The 18,908-nt window shown below is 45.2% G+C and overlaps 1 long non-coding RNA gene across 1 annotated transcript; it reads right to left on the reverse strand.

Annotated features, from left to right (window-relative positions):
• Positions 1-17,153: 17,153 nt before the first annotated feature.
• On the reverse strand, positions 17,154-18,908 carry LOC130076641 (uncharacterized). The gene is made up of 3 exons (XR_008805673.1): positions 18,871-18,908; positions 17,586-17,746; positions 17,154-17,183 (listed from the first exon to the last, which is right to left on the reverse strand). It is a non-coding gene; the product is annotated as an uncharacterized LOC130076641 (long non-coding RNA).

Genomic DNA, 18,908 nt, shown 5'->3' on the forward strand with positions numbered 1-18,908 from the left:
AAGCTAGGCTAGCGGTGGGTGCGTCAAACAGACTTATAGCACGCACGGAGATGAAAAAGGTATGTATGGATTTATCTAACTCTGGGGGATAAGGTGAATAGGCTAAAGTCCCAAAAAGTCGTAGTGTTCCTTTAAGAGTTTTCTGTTAAAACGGTGTTGTGTTAGCGGCCCTGAGTTAATAACTACTAATGATCGTTGCGACGGAAGTGAATCAATTCAAACTAACTTTAGCTGGAAAATAACTTTATTCTAGAGATTTTATAAAGCCAAAACAATCTCTGTTACTTTAATTTCCTATTATCACTGTAAAGCAGCTTTGGAACAATGTACTTGTTAAAAGCGCATATAAATGAAGATGACTTGACTTGACATTCTACTAACTAAGTAACTTTGCAACTACATGTCAACTAACTGTCATTAGAGTATTACTGTAGTAGACTGTAAGGTTTGGTTAGGTGTTAGGGTTCGGGTTCGGGTTCGGGTTCGAAGAATAAGTTGACTTGTAGTTGCAGAGTTACTTATAGTCACTATGTCTGTTGGGAGACCAACAAAATAAAGAGTTAGCAGATATTTAAGCAGGCTGTCTACTAATACTATAATGACAGTTAGTTTGACATAGCTCCAGAGTTATAGTTAGTAGAATGTCTAAAGTTGACTATCAAAATAAAGTGTTACCGAAAAATGAAATGGGGAACAGAAAAATCTGAAATGAAGACCACCTCTCATGTAGCCTTATTCTTCTATGCTTGTTTCTCGCTGATAATAAAATAATAAATAGAGATCTCTTGGCAAAATATGTGGTGTAGCCTCCGTGATTCAACAATAATGGGGGAAACATGATTTTCAAATCTACAGTTACAATAGCTTAATATGTGGGAGAGCGTTGCTAGAGAGTGACAATATTGTATTGCAATATGTAGCAGTTCAAAGTCAACACTAAAAACTATTTAGCACATCATTTGTAATTGAAAGGGTTTAATGACAATATATGGTTATGGTTACTGTTGTGTTTTTATACCGCTGTAACCTCTAAATCATTCTACAACATTTCCATAACCTATTACAATCATAAATTGCCTTTACCTGCAGGTTAAAGATGTTAGAAGTGGTTTCAGGGTCCTCGGCGGTGTCCAATCCAGTTCAGTCCTGGGCATTTGCTTAGTATTAATATCTAAAAGATACTTCTAGGGAAAAAAATACTCTGAGACTTGTTTTGAAAGTTTTTCGAATCACCAAAATTGTTTTGTTTTTTACTTATTGTAAGACAATAATTCAAAAAGGAAAAAATAACAGAAATGCGTATAGGTCTTCACCCGAATTGTGGCCCCGAACAACAGGAAACAAAACCTTATATATGTTTTAATTGGGGCTGTCTTAAGAGTTTGGGGCTGTACTTATAATGCAGCAATCCCTTACAAGCTAAAATAACTGGCCTGGAACTGCCCACAGTTAAAAGCACATATACATATCTCATCTTTTGCCACCTAAATATACATTTACCCGTTTTCACCTGCAGTTGTTAAAACCACATCCTGACTCTCGCCTCCTCACGGACTGTGGGTTCTAGCTCTTTCTTCTTAAACTATGATAAAGGTCAAAGAGGCCGGCATGTTGTGGGGCACAACCAAACAGTTGTGGGGCACCATTGACTTCCATAGTATTTTTTTTTTCTACTATACTATGGAAGTCAATGGTGCCCCACAACTGTTTGGTTCCAATCGTTCTTCAAAATATCTTCCTTTGTGTTCAGCAGAAGAAAGAAACTCATACAGGTTTGCAACAACTTGAGGGTGAGTAAATGATGACAGCATTTTCATATTTTAACACCTATTGAACCGTTGAGTCTATTCAGAGAGATCAAAGGAAACCACAAACACCTTCGTTTCAAAGCAAGCTTGTATCGTGCGTCTAGCGATTCAAGCCTCTCTTGCAAGCATGATATTTCACAATTAGGACATTTAAATTGACTCTCTGACATAAACCCCCTCACAATACTAAGTAATCTTTTATGTAATTTTTCACTCTGCCTGATGATCCTTATCATTTGCTTGCCCTGCCAGATCAGCTCGTCATGGGGAAGATGGTTCTCTGGCGTGGTCTTTCTGGAGTCGTTCAACTAAAAGAGCGTCCATAAATATTGCAATTTTATCAGTTACATTTAAGACGTAAATAATTTAGTAGAGGTTCCTCTTTGAGGGATTTAACAGAATAATTCATATTTGGGCCTCCTGGCAACACAACATTACACTTAAAATAGTTACAAAAAAGATGTATGAGATGATAATAACATATACCATTAATTGCACCCAGCATGCCTATGTAAAATGTTACCTGAGAGAGGAAGAGAGTGTAGAGAGTTAGGGACAGAGAAAGAGGAGATAAAGAGAGAGAGACCCAAAAAAGGGGCCCAGAGAATAAGAAGAGAGTCAGAGCAACCGTTACAATCTTCTTTTATCCCTTTCGTGACCATGTGACCGAAACCCAAATGTGAGACAATCAAACTGACCAATCAAATTACAACTTCTTACTAAATTACCCCGTCGTGCTAAAGGTGTGGCAATTCGTAGACCCCCGACACACATATTGGCCAACAGCTTTGATCACGATCAGCACTTCTCTTTAGAGACTCCAAATTATATGTTAATTTTCAAATATCTTGGATTATTTTAAATCCTACAAAGATCTAAGACTTTTTCTATGTACACAAAAGGCCTATTTCTCTCAAATATTGTTCACAAATCTGTCTAAATCTGTGTTAGTGCACTAGCACTGCTCCTTTACAGAGATAGTCCATCCACCTCACAGGTGTGGCGTATCAAGATGCTGATTAGACAGCAGGATTATTGCACAGATGAGCTTCCCTGAGACGGTTTCTGACAGTTTGTGCAGAAATTGTTTGGTTATGCAAACCGATTGTTGCAGAAGCTGTCCGGGTGGCTGGTCTCACGATCTTGGCGATGAAGATGCTGGATGTGGAGGTCCTGGGCTGGTGTGGTTACACGTGGTGATGGCAATTTCAAAACACTGCTTCATGAAGCTTCGAAGCCTTTACAAATCGTTTGTTCCGAATCAATGGTTCGTAGCGTGTATCAAACTGCCAGAGTCACGTGATTTCAGTAAACGAGGCTTCATTACGTCATAACTGTTTCGAAACACTTCAAAATTTCAATGGTTCACCGCTGATGATCTCTGTCAACCAACCCATGAATGAGGATTCACTTAGAACTAGGGGTGGGGGGAAAAATCGATTCTTAGATGCATCGCGATGCGGACGTGGACGATTCTGAATCGATTCGCAAATGTCAAAAATCGATTTCCAAAAAAAAAAAAATATATATATATTTATAATAACGTTATATATTGACGGAACTCTGAAGCGCGGAAGTGCAGTGCCCGGACCGTCTGTGTTGTGCACATAACAGAGACGCGATGACTGAGCGCGATATCCAAACACCCTCCTCGTTAAAAGCTGACGTGTGGAAATATTTTGGCTTCTGTGAAGTTGAAGGGGGGAAAGGAGCTGGACAAGAGCCACACTATTTGTAAGCTTTGTGGAATAAAACTAAAATATTTCGGAAAACACAACAAATATGAGAAGCCATATGACACGTTCTCTTAAAAGAGGTTCTCTCGTATTGCGTAAGCTAGCTTACGCTGCGGGAAAGATTCATCTTTGCTGAGATATTGAAGCCAAAAATTATTTCATAATTTGTATCCATACACAACGCAGTTCCTCTGCGGCAGACCTAGAGCAGGCTAGCTAGCAGCCCATTGGTTCGCTCAGAGAGAACTGCTTAAGCCTATGAGAGAGCGGGGCTGAACCCGCTTCCAATGAGAGGCGCCCGCGCGCTCATTGCGTCATGGCCCGCCAGAATGGGCGTGGCCATGGTGTATATAACAGTCTCTCCCAGGCATATATGTTGATTCATTTCATCTTCAGCAAGCTGCACGCTTCTGCTGTCCTGAGAAAAGCCGTCGCCGTCGAGAAGGCATCACTCTAGCGAGCTCCCGGACCCTGAAGAAGCCGGCCGTCTTCGCCACCTTCAGCCGCCCTGCATCCGACGACATCCGACGACTGTATCCTTCTCTATTATATCTAAAAGAGCCGAGCGTCTTTTTAAAGATGTCTCGTTTTTCCTGCGGCTCTTGCCGCGCTCGTCTCGAGGACGGAGACCGCCATGTCATCTGCGCTCTCTGCCTGGGACTCGAGCACGCAGAACTCGCCCTCGCGGATGGAGGATGCGACTTCTGTGAGAGCCTGCCGTTGTCGTCCCTGCGGGCACGACTTCTGGCAGCAAAATCCGCTCCCGCGCCGCCTTCCTCTTCGCCGCGTAAGAAAAAACGCCGCTCCCAGAGGCCGCCGGAGCCCCCAGCGGAACAATGCGGGCCGCCGCCGCCGCCTCCCGCTTCCCGCTCTCCCGCTTCCTGCTCTCCCTCCCCGCCCCTGCCGGACATACAGTTGCCGCCGAGTGGCCGCTCTGTCGCTTCCGATGACGCCGCGGAGGAGAAGGACTCCTGTTCACTGCTCGCATCAGACAGTGATGAATGGTCATCTCTCGGATCCACGAGAGAATCGGCGGGGATCCGCGCCGGGATAGAGGAGGAACTAATGCGCCTCCTCTCACAGGCCGTCGAACGCCTCGGTCTCGAGTGGTCTCCTCCACCCGAGCAGGCCCCGAACAGGATGGACGGCAGCTTTTTTCATCGGCGCTCGACCCCCGCGTGCAACCGGGCCGCCCCATTCCTGCCTGAACTTCACACAGAGCTGACGAAGTCCTGGAATGCCCCGCTCTCGGCTAGAAACCGCTCTGATATATCCGCCTCGCTGCGCTCGGTGGACGGAGCCGCCGAGAAAGGCTACTCAGCCATGCCGCCCGTCGAGGACTTGGTCGCCGCACACCTCTGCCTGCCCTCTGCTAGATGGCGCTCTTCCCCCACGCTTCCTTCGAAAGCTTGCAGAGCGACCTCGAGCTTTCATGCTCGCGCCTACGCCGCCGCCGGTCAGGCCGCCGCAGCGCTACATTCGATGTCTGTCCTCCAAGTATTACAGAGCGATATTCTCCGTGAGTGGGCCGAAGGCGGTAGAAACCCCTCCCCCGCTGTCACGGATCTGAGAAGTGCTACGGACCTCGCCCTTCGCGCCACTAAAGCCGCCGCACAAGCTCTGGGGAGATGCATGGCCAGCCTTTGTGTTGCCGAGAGACACTTATGGCTCACGCTCGCCGACATGGGAGATTCTGAGCGCGCCGCGTTTCTTAACGCGCCCCTTTCCCCGACGGGCCTTTTTGGATCTGCTGTCACGGGAATCGTCGATCGCTTTTCTGAGGTCCAGAAAGCTACTCAGGCGATGAATTTGTTTCTGCCCCGCCGCGCTAGCTCTTCCACGGGCCGCTCTCGCGAGCCTCCTGCCAAAGCTCCACCACAGCGCCCCCCTCCGCAGACTCAAACAGCCCAGCGCAGACAGGGCGGCCGCCCTCGCTCTCGCTCTGACAGCCGCCGCAGACCGCCGCCCCCACGAGGCCCGCGACCTAAGATCACGCTGAAGCCTGATCATCAGAAGTCTGCCTAGCAAAGTCAAGAAAACGACGGTGCTCTCCCGCTGCGGCCGGACCGCCGTCAAAGCTTCGCCCTCTGCCAGTCCCCGTTATTTCGCCGACTGTTGTAGTGTTGACCGCCACAAACAAGCCGGTGTCCCAGCCCGCTTGCGAGCGACAAAAAGCCGTTTTTACGGCTACCCAGAGAAATCTCAAAAAGAGAAAATTTGCCAGTTGTGTAGAAAATGTGCCCACAATCATGTGCTCACCCATACACACAAGCATAACATACCCCGTGTCTCTATCAGAGCCCCATCACATGAAACGGGCACAGCCCGCTCTAATATCAGAGAACATAAACACGCCCACGAGCTCGTGCGCGTGTCCCCTCTCTGCTCGCTCTGTTTCACGGCCCATAGACTCCTCTCTGAGTGCAAATCCCGTTGCCACACACATTCAAAGCGCGCCCACACACTGTGTCCAGCCCGCTATGTGCAGCAATCAGGGCGATATAGCCATTCGGCCACTAGCCGCATGCTCCAAAGCGTGGGAAGCCATTCCAGGCATTTCCCCGTGGGTACTAAGCATTATAAAGAACGGCTATCTGCTACAGTTTCGCCGCCGCCCGCCTCGTGTGCATGCGCGGCTCGAATCTACTGTCAGCCCGCTGGCCGCCGGCACGCTCCGCTCAGAAATTCCGACGCTGTTGCAAAAGGGCGCCATAGAGAGAGTCCCACCATCTATGACCGAGTCGGGGTTTTACGGCCGTTATTTTCTGGTTCCCAAGAAAGACGGCGGCCTCAGACCGATTTTAGATCTCAGGTCTTTGAACAAAGTGCTCATGAAGAGACCGTTCAAGATGCTCACTACCAGGAAACTCCTCGCGCAGGTGCGCCAGGGGGACTGGTTCATCTCTCTAGACCTGAAAGCAGCTATTTTCAGATCCAGATAAATCCCCGTCACAGGCCATTCTTACGTTTCGCCTTCGAGGGTCATGTTTATCAATACGCCGTTCTCCCGTTCGGCTTATCTCTGGCGCCCCGCACATTTACGAAGTGCATGGATACGGCGCTCGCCCCCCTGCGGAGCCAGGGGCTGCGCATATTGAATTATCTGGACGACTGGCTGATTTTGGCCCAATCACAGACGGAGCTTCTGTCGCACCGCGCAGTTCTCCTCGACCATCTGAAAACGCTGGGCCTCTCTGTCAACTGGACAAAGAGCTCCCTTCAACCCAGTCAATCGATTTCCTTTCTAGGAATAGATTTGAACTTGGTTTATGATGACGGCTCGCCTGTCTACACAGCGCGCGCGCAGTGTACAGCGACTGGCCGCCTCGTTTCAGATGGGCACCCGCTCACCTCTGAAAACTTTTCAGAGGATGCTGGGTTACATGGCCTCAGCCTCCGCTGTGCTTCAGCTGGGCCTTCTGCACATGCGTTCGCTTCAGCTTTGGTTATACAGCCGTGTACCCCACCGCGCGTGGAACACGGGCCGCCAGCTGATCAGAGTTACGCAGACATGTCTCACGGCGCTGCAGCCATGGACAGTAGCAGAATGGTTTCGACAGGGCGTCACGATGGGGACCTTTTCTCGCCGAAAAGTCATCTCGACAGATGCATCCAACACGGGTTGGGTGCAGTCTGCGAGGGCTCACCGGCCTTCGGCCATTGGTCGACACAGGAAAGCCCCTTACACATAAACTGTCTGGAAATGCTTGCGGTCGAGAACGTGCTTTCGCGCTTCCTCCCGCTCATTCGAGGACACCACGTCCTGATCCGTTCGGACAACATGGCTGTGGTCTCCTATCTCAACCGTCAGGGCGGTGTCAGGTCCAGGAATCTCTTCCTACTGACACACCGCATTTTAGTTTGGTCTCAGAGCCGCCTGCTCTCGCTCAGAGCGACGCATGTGCCGGGCCATCTGAACGACGGTCCAGACATACTGTCCAGGAACCTCATCTCCTCAGGAGAATGGTCCCTGAACACACAAACGGTCCAAATACTGTGGCGGCTATTCGGCAGAGCAGAGGTGGACCTCTTCGCGTCAGAAGAGAACGCTCACTGCCCAATATTTTTCTCAAGGGGCGAGGACGCGCTAGCCCAGGAATGGCCTCGCCGCCCGCTCTATGCATTCCCTCCGATCGCTCTGCTACCACAGGTAATTCAGAGGATCAGGGACACACGCCACTCGGTGCTCCTCATAGCCCCGCGTTGGGAGAGTCAGAATTGGGTTCCGGAGCTCACTCAGCTGTCACAGACAGCCCCGTGGCCCATCCCAGTCAGAGCAGATCTCCTCTCTCAGGCTCGCGGCACGATCTGGCACCCCCATCCACGGCGCTGGGCGCTACATGCATGGGTGATCAACGACTATTCGTTGATTTGCCAGAAGGAGTAAGAAACACTATCATACAGGCTAGAGCACCTTCCACGAGAAGGCTCTATGCGTCTAAATGGTCTGTGTTCTCAAAATGGTGCACCGACAAACATCTGGACCCACGGTCATGCGAGGTGCCGTCTTTGCTTGTTTTCCTTCAAGAGATGCTGGACAAGGGCAGGTCCCCCTCCACTCTCAAGGTTTATGTGGCAGCCGTCGCGGCGTTCTCTGAACCCCGACGCGCTCAGTCCCTGGGCAAAGACGAGTTAGTCATCCGCTTCCTCAGGGGAGCTAAGAGGATGAACCCTCCGCGCCCCCCTTCGGTTCCTATCTGGGATCTTTCTATAGTTCTACCAGAAAGACTCGGGAGAATAAATACTGTAACAATAAATACATTTATTGATAGCCCAGCAAACAATAAAGTTCTTTGGCGTAGGCCCCGTCCATAGCTCGCAATCCGAGGGTCCGTACTCTGCATTTCCTGCCTGAAGACGAAGGCAGGGGCGCAGCGGACCCCCCGTGAGGTATAGGAAGGGGCCATCCTGGTGGTGGTGGGGAGGATGGAGGATGGAGGGGAAGGGACCATCCTGGTGGTGGTGGGGAGGATGGAGGTGCATGAAAGCGTCAGCATCTGCGAACTCAGACATGTGTAAGTACTGGTCTTTTATACCACAAGTCTTAGACACGATTGGATAGATGAGAAGGTAATAAGTGACGTAGCAATTGAGTCTTCCTGGCAGAACTTAACGCTAGAGCTTCCATTTCTACCAGAAAGACTCGGGAGAATAAATACTGTAACAATAAATACATTTATTGATAGCCCAGCAAGCAATAAAGTTCTTTGGCGTAGGCCCCGTCCATAGCTCGCAATCCGAGGGTCCGTACTCTGCATTTCCTGCCTGAAGACGAAGGCAGGGGCGCAGCCGACCCCCAAAAGTAGGTGGAATAATAATCCACCGGGACGGAGCCCACCCCCAAAGAACGGTAGAGGAAGTAAACCCACCGGTCGTGAATCCTGGAGATCCTAAAATAGAAAAGAAATTAGAATTAGTGTGGTTTTTTTTATATATTTTTTTTTAATATATATTTTATATAGCCATCTTTGAAGAGTCACGTGGCCACGGGCTATCTTTTGATAGGACACATGGGCCACAGGCCATCTTTTGATAGAACACATGGGCCACAGGCCATCTTTTGATAGAACACATGGGCCACAGGCCATCTTTTGATAGGACACATGGGCCACAGGCCATCTTTTGATAGGACACATGGGCCACAGGCCATCTTTTGATAGGACACATGGGCCACAGGCCATCTTTTGATAGGACACATGGCCACAGGCCATCTTTGATAGGACACATGGGCCACAGGCCATCTTTTGGAAGAACACGTGGGCCACAGGCCATCTAGATGGGACACATGGCCGCGGGCCGTCTAGAACTATAGTGTGAAACGCCGTTAAAGCAGACACTTAGCCCGCAGGCCGTCTTGGTTTAGTAGCTAAACCATGCTATCATAAAAAGTGCCAGCCACTTTGGCAAAAACACCACCACCAGTAGATAAATAGGAATTTACCTAGATCATGACTGGAGAGCTTGCTGAGCTTCGAGAATAGATTTTGAATCTGGTCTTATGTAGGATTCAAATGCCGAGGAGGACCACCTGCCCAGGATTTTAATAGCAGCTGGAGAGATGCCACGCTCGGCTGCTGTAGTAGCGGCTCCAATCCTGAAGGAATGTCCAGTGAACTGAGAGGGGGATAAGCTGCAGCTTTTGAGGACAGAAACTGATGAGTCCTGAACTAGGCTTAGAGAAGTGCTCCGTTAGTTAGGATAAATGGAAGGGAATTTAAAGAAACTAATCAGATGAGAAGGGACAGAATTTATAACTAATTAATAAATTGATAAGTGAAACAGAGCCTTGAGAGTCATTCTTAGAGTTCTTAAGAAAGAGAGTAAAGAAATTAGGTGAGAAACGCAAATTAGAAAAGACCATGGGGAAATCGGAGTATTTAGCTCCTGGAGTGAATTTGTAAATGCGAGCTGGATGCATGAGCCATGACGCTGTAACAGACAGCTACAATCTGAATACCAATAGAAAAGAGACCATTGCGGACAGGAAGTAATAAAAAGGGGGTTGGATGGATTTTGCTTTTCTAACTTACTTAGTGTGAAATGTTGCCGTATAAGCATGACCAACATCTTCAAGGTTACAACACTCAAAGTTCAAGCAATGGGAGAAATTCATTTAAGAATTGCTTTTTAAAGACTACAACGCGCTGAGAGGAGCTAACGAAATTCCTCCTGGGTTAGTGCATCACAACCTAAATTGCATGAATCCTGCCCACGGGACATGATTTAAAGAAAATCGAGACAGAATAAGCTAATTAGTGACTAGAGATAGCTACGCTGAGCTACGTAATTCATCAACGACCATCCGGAATGTTGTCTATATGTTGACACTTGAGTCTCTCCATCTTGAATGATCCCGGTTGAACGAAGCGAAAAGTTTAAAATTGTTGGTGAGAGGTAATCGGAGCTGCAAAACGAGCTGTTGAAACTCCGACCCCTGTGCCGGGAGTAGCAGCCCTGCCACATCCAAAGGGATAGACAAAACGATATGCTTAATCACTTTCGAAATGACTATTCCAACATGCTATTCAAAATTATCTGTGGGCATTCCGAGCCAAACCCCACATACACACCGGAGACCCACCACATATTTTGCTGTTTTACTTTTATTTGTGTGTTCTGTAAAGCACTTTGGTCTGTCTAAGCGGCTGTTTAAATGTGCTATATAAATAAATGAACTTGAACACATATCCTGCGAAAAGGGCACAATTATACGCATTTTTATCTTTGTGATACAAAGTGATTGGCAGGCCTTTATTGGAGGTTTACTACAGGTCTTGGCTATGCCTTAAGTAGCAAACAAAGAGAAGGAACGGTGAACAGACTTGGATAATTAGTATTAAAATACTTGCGTGAATTTGAATGCCTGCGAGCAAACTATGGATGGAAGAAATATTAAATTACGATTCGTAATTGTAGACGAGGAAGGAACAATCGGCCGTGATCAGGATGTGAAAACAGGAATCTGAAAGAAAAGCAAACATTACTAATTTAACAAACTCTGTAGAGGAGGGCAGGGTGATGGATCCGGGTTGCTGAAGGCCAAAAGCCGTCTGAAAGCCTGTAACGAAGAGTGAAAGCGCGTAGCTATGGCTTTGCATTGGAAGGAATAAGCGCAACCTTAATTATGAAATTGAAGACGATTGATAGCCAAATTAACGTCTCAGGAATGGCATGATCGCCTAACAATAAGATCTGCCTTGATGACAACCATGCTTTGTAGCACAACGATATAACATATTTTGCGACCACATCAAATCCCTAAGGACCCTAACGACCGCTATAGGATGATTTTGTGAAGAGCGGACGAACCTTGAGTGAGCTTAGAAGATTCATCTAGCCTTTACTGACCTAGATATCCGAATCTGAGATTGGACATGCACCCTTTGTCTAGTGTGGTTTTTTTTTTTTTTTTTTTTTTTTTTAACCGGCTAAATCTGACTTCTTAATACGGTACTTACCTGAAGTAAGGTGACGGCGTCCTGTCAAGAAGCTACTATCATTACCTAAATGATACTTGATCTGTTTTTTTTTTGTTTTTTTTTGAGCGTAGAATCCTTTTCTCAGATGCGCAGCATATGCCTGACATGGCTCCCAAGTTGCTCTTGCAGACATAGCCCCATTCATGGCTGGGAGATCGCTGGCCACAACAACAGTTGAGACTCTTGAATAGAAAGATACATGAGCATGTAAATCAAACAGTTGAGCAAAGACAATGCCACTCGAGTCTCCTTCACTGATTAGTTCTGTTGATTGGTTTGACTTGATAAAACTAATATGACTGTTAGTTCTACTGAGTTAGCAGTTTTTGCTAAGGATATGTGGCCTTTGACAGGAGCATCCTTAGTCTGCATTTTTCTGTACATTAATGTGGAAATACCCATCACATAAAATATTTCTATCACACATATCAGTGGATTAAGTAGACACCAGGAAGGTTAAATATTACAGCAATTGTACACATTTCCAATATTGTAGATTAATTTTCATTAAGGGACTTATAATATGATTTTAAAGTAGGCCTAAATATGTTGAAAATAGTTGTTTGTGAAATTACAACACTTATGTAAGTATGTAATTAACTGCCATTGTAGAGATATCCACTACAGAATGCATAACAGCCAAATGAACAACTTGCCCTCTTTAGGTCAGGTTTTTTTTTTTTTTTTTTTAAATCAGTTACTCAGTTGTTAGTGGGTATTTGCAAACTGCCCACGAGAGCGTGGTATCGACAACGCTGATATATATATTATATATATATATATATATATATATATATATTTTTTTTTTTTTCAACAATTGCACAGTTTACAGGAACGTTCATCTCCATTGTAAAAATAATACATTGTGCAGTTTCCAACATTGCGGGTGTTTTGACAACGCTGATATTATTAGATCACTGTACTGTGGCGGTGACGCGAAACTTGCTTACACTTGCTATGAACATTTCCCCTTTAAGGCGAGCTAACCGGCCCCATTGCAGTCTGCAGATCAGTAACGTTAGTAATTATGAACACGTACGCCACGTCACCGTGGACACCAATTTGAACTCTGCCGCTGGTGTAGGAAGCAACGGAGAAATACTTACCTGGATGAAGTTTAATCATGATAGAGGGGACATATTAACAGTGGCTGGTGGAAGCGCCTACCAAACTTGAAAAACCGACTTGAAAGCCTTGGAAGTGGAGCTTGAACTTGAACCAGCGAGAGAAGATCGCCTCTCGTGATTTGCAGAGTTGTTGATTCATGTCGGTGGATCGGTGATCTGCGGGATAATGCACCCGTGCAGACAGCGAGGTTCTTTTGCTGGACAAGTTGTTGAGAATGACATAGTTCTCTTCCTGCCGGATTATCCTGACTGAGCTGACGCTGTTGAGGCGTTTGATGACGTGAAAATGGAAACTGATTGGTTACCCAGGGTGTTTTAGGCCTAGAGAGCAGAACTTCTCATGAAGGGCCTTGGCTGATCATCAAAAACTCTCCGAAGACCACTGTGCATACGGGGAGATGCGGCACTGAACGCGGGAACCTCGACGTGTAGCAGGAGATACGGCGGGACATATCCATCGTCGGAACTCAATAATAGAACAATATGCGTGTCCTGAAACATGTTGGCTGGCGACTGAACGAGAGCTGCATGAAAGCGTCAGCATCTGCGAACTCAGACATGTGTAAGTACTGGTCTTTTATACCACAAGTCTTAGACACGATTGGATAGATGAGAAGGTAATAAGTGACGTAGCAATTGAGTCTTCCTGGCAGAACTTAACGCTAGAGCTTCCATTTCTCGAAGCTATGAAAGCACCCCCGTTCGAACCGCTCGAGTCTGTGGACCTAAAATACCTCTCGCTCAAAACCGTTTTTCTGACGGCTCTGTCCTCAGTAAAACGCGTGGGGGATCTTCACGCGCTCTCATCCAGCGCCGCGTGTCTCGAGTTTGGTCCGAATGATTCTGTTGTCATTCTCAAACCTAGACATGGCTATGTCCCGAAGGCGATTGGTACCCCGTTCAGGGCTCAGATTATTTCCCTATCGGCTCTGCCTTCATCCGATAGTGAGCGCGACGCCAATCTCCTCTGCCCGGTGCGGGCTCTGAGATTGTACACTACGCGCGCTGCCGCGTTCAGACGCGCTGAGCAGCTTTTCGTGTCGTTTGGGGGGCGCACCAAAGGTCTGGCCGCCTCTAAACAGACACTGTCTAGATGGATAGTAGACGCTATCGCCTCTGCTTACGCATCTAAATGCCTGCCCTGCCCTCTGGGCATCAGGGCGCACTCCACTAGAGGCATGGCCTCATCGTGGGCATGGTCCTGTGGAATTTCCATTCATGACATTTGTGTGGCCGCGGGATGGACCTCCCCGTCCACTTTTGTCAGATTTTACAACTTGGAAGTTCCCGCCTTGCAGGCAAAATTACTAGCTGTCTAACGACCAGCTCTCTAAGAAGCTGCATTACTGGGAGTCCCTCACACAACCGGTTCGCCCCGTGTGCTCTCCTTAAATGCTTATACACTTCATGTGCCCGCTCTGCCGGCCTCATAATACATTCACTCCACGTTAAAAATCCTCCGGTATCACCCTGGGATTCATGAGTGGATTCATAGCGCGCACGGCGTTGACCAGGTGTTCCCGCAGCGTAAGCTAGCTTACGCAATACGAGAGAACCTCTCGTAAGAGAACGAATCGGTTACCTAACGTAACCTCGGTTCTCTCTAGAAGAGGGAACGAGTATTGCGTTCCCGGCCGTGCTTGCGCTACTAGCGTTTCGCTTCACGCTGAAATAAATCAACATATAAGCCTGGGAGAGACTGTTATATACACCATGGCCACGCCCATTCTGGCGGGCCATGACGCAATGAGCGCGCGGGCGCCTCTCATTGGAAGCGGGTTCAGCCCCGCTCTCCCATAGGCTTAAGCAGTTCTCTCTGAGCGAACCAATGGGCTGCTAGCTAGCCTGCTCTAGGTCTGCCGCAGAGGAACTGCGTTGTGTATGGATACAAATTATGAAATAATTTTTGGCTTCAATATCTCAGCAAAGATGAATCTTTCTCGCAGCGTAAGCTAGCTTACGCAATACTCGTTCCCTCTTCTAGAGAGAACCGAGGTTACGTTAGGTAACCGATTCGTTTTATATGGCCACCAAAGCACATTTTTGTCCCGCCAAAGCCTTTTTTGATCGGTGAATGATGTAGAAAAAAATGACTGCTGCGCTTGACAGCCGCGAGCAGAGAGAGAGAGAGCCCCGGCCGCGCGCGCGCACTCTCACGTCTTCAAACAACACGAGCGCTGTCTTGGTCTCTCTCTCCCTCGCGCATATCAAAATCAATTGACACGATAGTAAAAGGTCGGACGGAAGACCGCAGTTTCACGTCGAGCATTTGGAGATTTTTAGAGATTAGAGACTTTAGGCCTACACTCAAAGAACAACATATCACTAAATTATAAAGGCCTGTCTAGTTAGTGTGTTGCATTTTGTCACTGTGTTCTACAGTATACAGTATATAAGCTGAAGCTACAGTAAGCTGTTCAAAAATGTTCATTTTGTCTTCTTAATGATTAAATTGGACAATTTTCTTCTAGAAAGACAAGGTGTTCAGGTGGAGAAAAAACTTTTTCTTTACCTTGACATGTTTCGACTGCAACCTGCAGTCTTCCTCCACCTGAACAACACCTTGTCTTTCTAGAAGAAAATTGTCCAATTTCTACAGTATGTTGGTTCTGATCTACTTCCTAAAGGAAATAAGCCTTTCATTTATTTGTTATTGTTTAGTTCAACTTGATGAGTCACAACACAATGTGATGTATTCATGTTCTACAGAACATAAGCTACATACACGACACAGAAAGTGCTTTGAGTTGTTGTTACTCAATAAAAGAGTTAAGTAATTCAGCAGCTGACTTTTTTTAATACTGCAATCACTTTGTAGTGTATTTTCATTTACTGTTGTGAAATGGAAAATCAATAATCACTAACCGAGAATCGTTAATAATCGAAAATCGACTGTAATCGAATCGGGACTTCAATAATCGTAATCGAATCGAATCGGGAAATCAGACAGATTAACCACCCCTACTGAGAACCATTGAACAAGTGTCTGTGGGCTTTACCTGATCTGTGATCAGTTTTATACATTTGTAGTTAAGTTAATTAGACATTAGTATAATTAAAATGAATAATAGTTAATAGTCTTATTGGCCTGTTTAGCTGAGCCATTCATAGAACTAACAAAACAAACCCTGACAACTGATAAAAGAATACACACTTGATACACTTATAAGATGATTAGATAATTCCATTTGAAAGATTATACTTTCAATAAAACATTTGCAATAGATTTGTGAAATGGGTTTTTAATATGCATGTTTGGCCTGGGTTTTTGTTGCATTTCCACTGTTCTGACCACTAGGGGTCCCTGTGGAGACGGTGCTTCGAAGCCTCGACTCAATACGGCACATTTGCTTCAACTGTTTCAGTGTTTCACAAAGCCTCGATCTGCCCACCACTAGTTACACGTGGTCTGCGGTTGTGAGGCCGGTTAGATGTACTGCCAAATTCTCTGAAACGCCTTTGGAGACGGCTTATGGTAGAGAAATGAACATTCAATTCACGGGCAACAGCTCTGATGGACATTCCTGCAGTCAGCATGCCAATTGCACGCTCCCAAACTTGCGACATCTTTGGCGTTGAGCTGTGTGATAAAACTGCCCATTTTAGAGTGGCATTTTATTGTGGCCAGCCTAAGGCACACCTGTGCAATAATCATGCTGTCTAATCAGCATCTTGATATGCCACACCTGTGAGGTGGATGGATTATCTCGGCACAGGAGAAGTGCTCACTAACACAGATTAAGACAGATTTGTGAACAATATTTGAGAGAAATAGGCCTTTTGTGTACATAGAAAAAGTCTTAGATCTTTGAGTTCAGCTCATGAAAAATGGGGGCAAAAACAAAAGTGTTGCGTTTATAATTTTGTTCAGTGTATGTACATATTGCATATTAAATGAGAATTGAGGGCCAGCAAGTTGTTTGAGAGATCTCTCTTTGAAAAGACAGGGTGCGAAAGAGCAAGATCTGAGTCCAAGGTATAGACTGACCTGTACAGATATTAATCTCCGTAATAAACAGTTGCTTATTGGCTTATAGTAAGTGTGCTATATTGCATCGAAGCAGACACACGAGACACAAACATTTCTAGTTTTCATGTTTTCACACTCTGAGGTGTTAGCCCACACACTGCAAGATGTTTAGCTAAGATTACATTCGTTTACCACTTTATTCTGAGATATTGTGTTCTGTCTATCAGAAACTTACAGACTTTTGCCCTCATCTAAACAGCAAGCTCATCCTAAGCCAATCAGCAACATTTGAGGCATAAAGCTTCATAAAAGAAAAGCATTAAACATAAGCAAATGATAAAACATAAGCAAGAAATATCATTTTTTATTTTTCTAATTCATCAGCGGTGAAAAAAATGGAGCAGATTGCACGAGGTGAATGCGGATGAATCTGGTCTGTAGGATGCCGGGGGTCAGAGGTCACCACAGTAGCGTCCGAGCTGCTTACACTTCTCACAGAGATCCTGAGGATGTGGTTTGTTCGGGTCCCTTCTGTCCAGGCTGTGGGGTTTCTCCAGAGGACGCTGCAAACACAGAGGAAAGATTTTAAATCCTTCGCTCATCCCTAGAGAAATATTTCTATTAAAGAGCACCTATTCTGCTTTTTTTCCATGTTCATCTTTCTTTAGTGTGTAATGTTGCTGTTTATTTAATGTCTTGTTTTCTAGTTAAATAAACATCTTTAAAACAAGAAGCATTTACTTAAAAGTCAGATTGCATAAGGTGAATCAGGTTTTTTTTTTACCTTATTTTTTAAAGCAGAAACTTCACTGAGGTTGTTATGTTTACACTTTAAATAATTCAGCAATATATCATTTAATTTTGCTAAAGTATCTCGTTTCAAGGATGTTAAGGTATTGCAACCAGAAAACAAACTCCTAATGGCAGAAGTGCTGTTTTTCAGTGTAAAGTGAGCGTCTGTTCACCTGTGTGTGAGCATGGACGTTGATGTGGCATTTGGTGCACTCCTGACCCATGTTCGGCCACGAGTTCCCACTCATCCATTTCCTCGTGCATTTGGGACACTGGTACTCCCCGAAACACCTCTTATTATCCTGATCCGCCATCAGACCTCTTTAGGACAAGCCTGGTAACAAAACCATTTTTATTTCATAGACTTAAAAACTAGTCACAACTGTTTTTTTACTCGTCTTATGTTATGACTATAACGGTGTAGAGTTTAATTAAAAATCTTACTAGTCAAATAAAAAATCTTAGTAACATTTGGAATAAATACTAGTATAATAAATAGGTACTAGTATCTACTGAATAAGTACTATTATCTATTGAATAAGTTGGCTACTAGTATCTAAAAAATAAGTAGGCCTACATAATGAATATCTACTATAGTAGGCTATCTAATAAATACATACTAGTTTAACTAAGTCCACTGAAGGCAAGGTTGGAGAACCCAAGTGCAGTTTAATAGCAGACAAAACAAGATCAAACATAAAACAAAAGCATGGCGTGGCATGAAACTCAAGACTTAAACATGAATATAAACATGGACATAAACTTCCCAACAGTGTTTGCAGGCAACAATACTTCACAAACATGTTGTAACAAGACTAATGACTAGACAAGGGACATCTGTGAACAATCAAGACAATAAACCAGGATCACATTACTAACAGAGGATCACATGACAGAACTGAAACTAGAGCATGAAACGAAACCGAAACCGAAACAAGACGTGACAACAAGTCAGAACTGAATAGTTGATATCATGACAGATCCCCATAGAAGTCAATGGCAAAAAATGTAAATGTGTTGCTATAGTAACAAAAGAATAGTCACCAGTCACTATTGAAATAGTAGCCTATCTAATGAATAACTACTAGTATAAGTACTAGTAACTAATGAATAAGTACTAGTATCCAATAAATATCTAATAAATAAGTACTAGTAGGCTAGGCTACCAATTTAATAGGTATAGTAGCCCATCTAATGAGTAGCAGTATTTAAAAAAATAAGAATAGCATCTAATGAATAACTTCTAGTATCTTTTAAAAAGGTATCTAAAGAATATGCACTAGTGCTTAATGGAATAGATTCTAGTATCTAAAAAACAAGCACTAGTAGCATGAAAATAGATACTAGTAGGTTAGGATTAAATGTCAAAACGGCTTGCCATAATAACAAAGCAGACGTGCCAAACACTCGATACATTGTTGTTTTAATGTAGAAAACGATTGTAAAGGCAAAACTTACTTGGATATGTGATGTGATGTGATGTGAGGAATGGATCT

Source organism: Rhinichthys klamathensis, unplaced genomic scaffold (assembly GCF_029890125.1).
Source record: "Rhinichthys klamathensis goyatoka isolate OS25496 unplaced genomic scaffold, OSU_Roscu_1.1 h1tg000677l_1, whole genome shotgun sequence".
Taxonomy (NCBI): domain Eukaryota; kingdom Metazoa; phylum Chordata; class Actinopteri; order Cypriniformes; family Leuciscidae; genus Rhinichthys; species Rhinichthys klamathensis.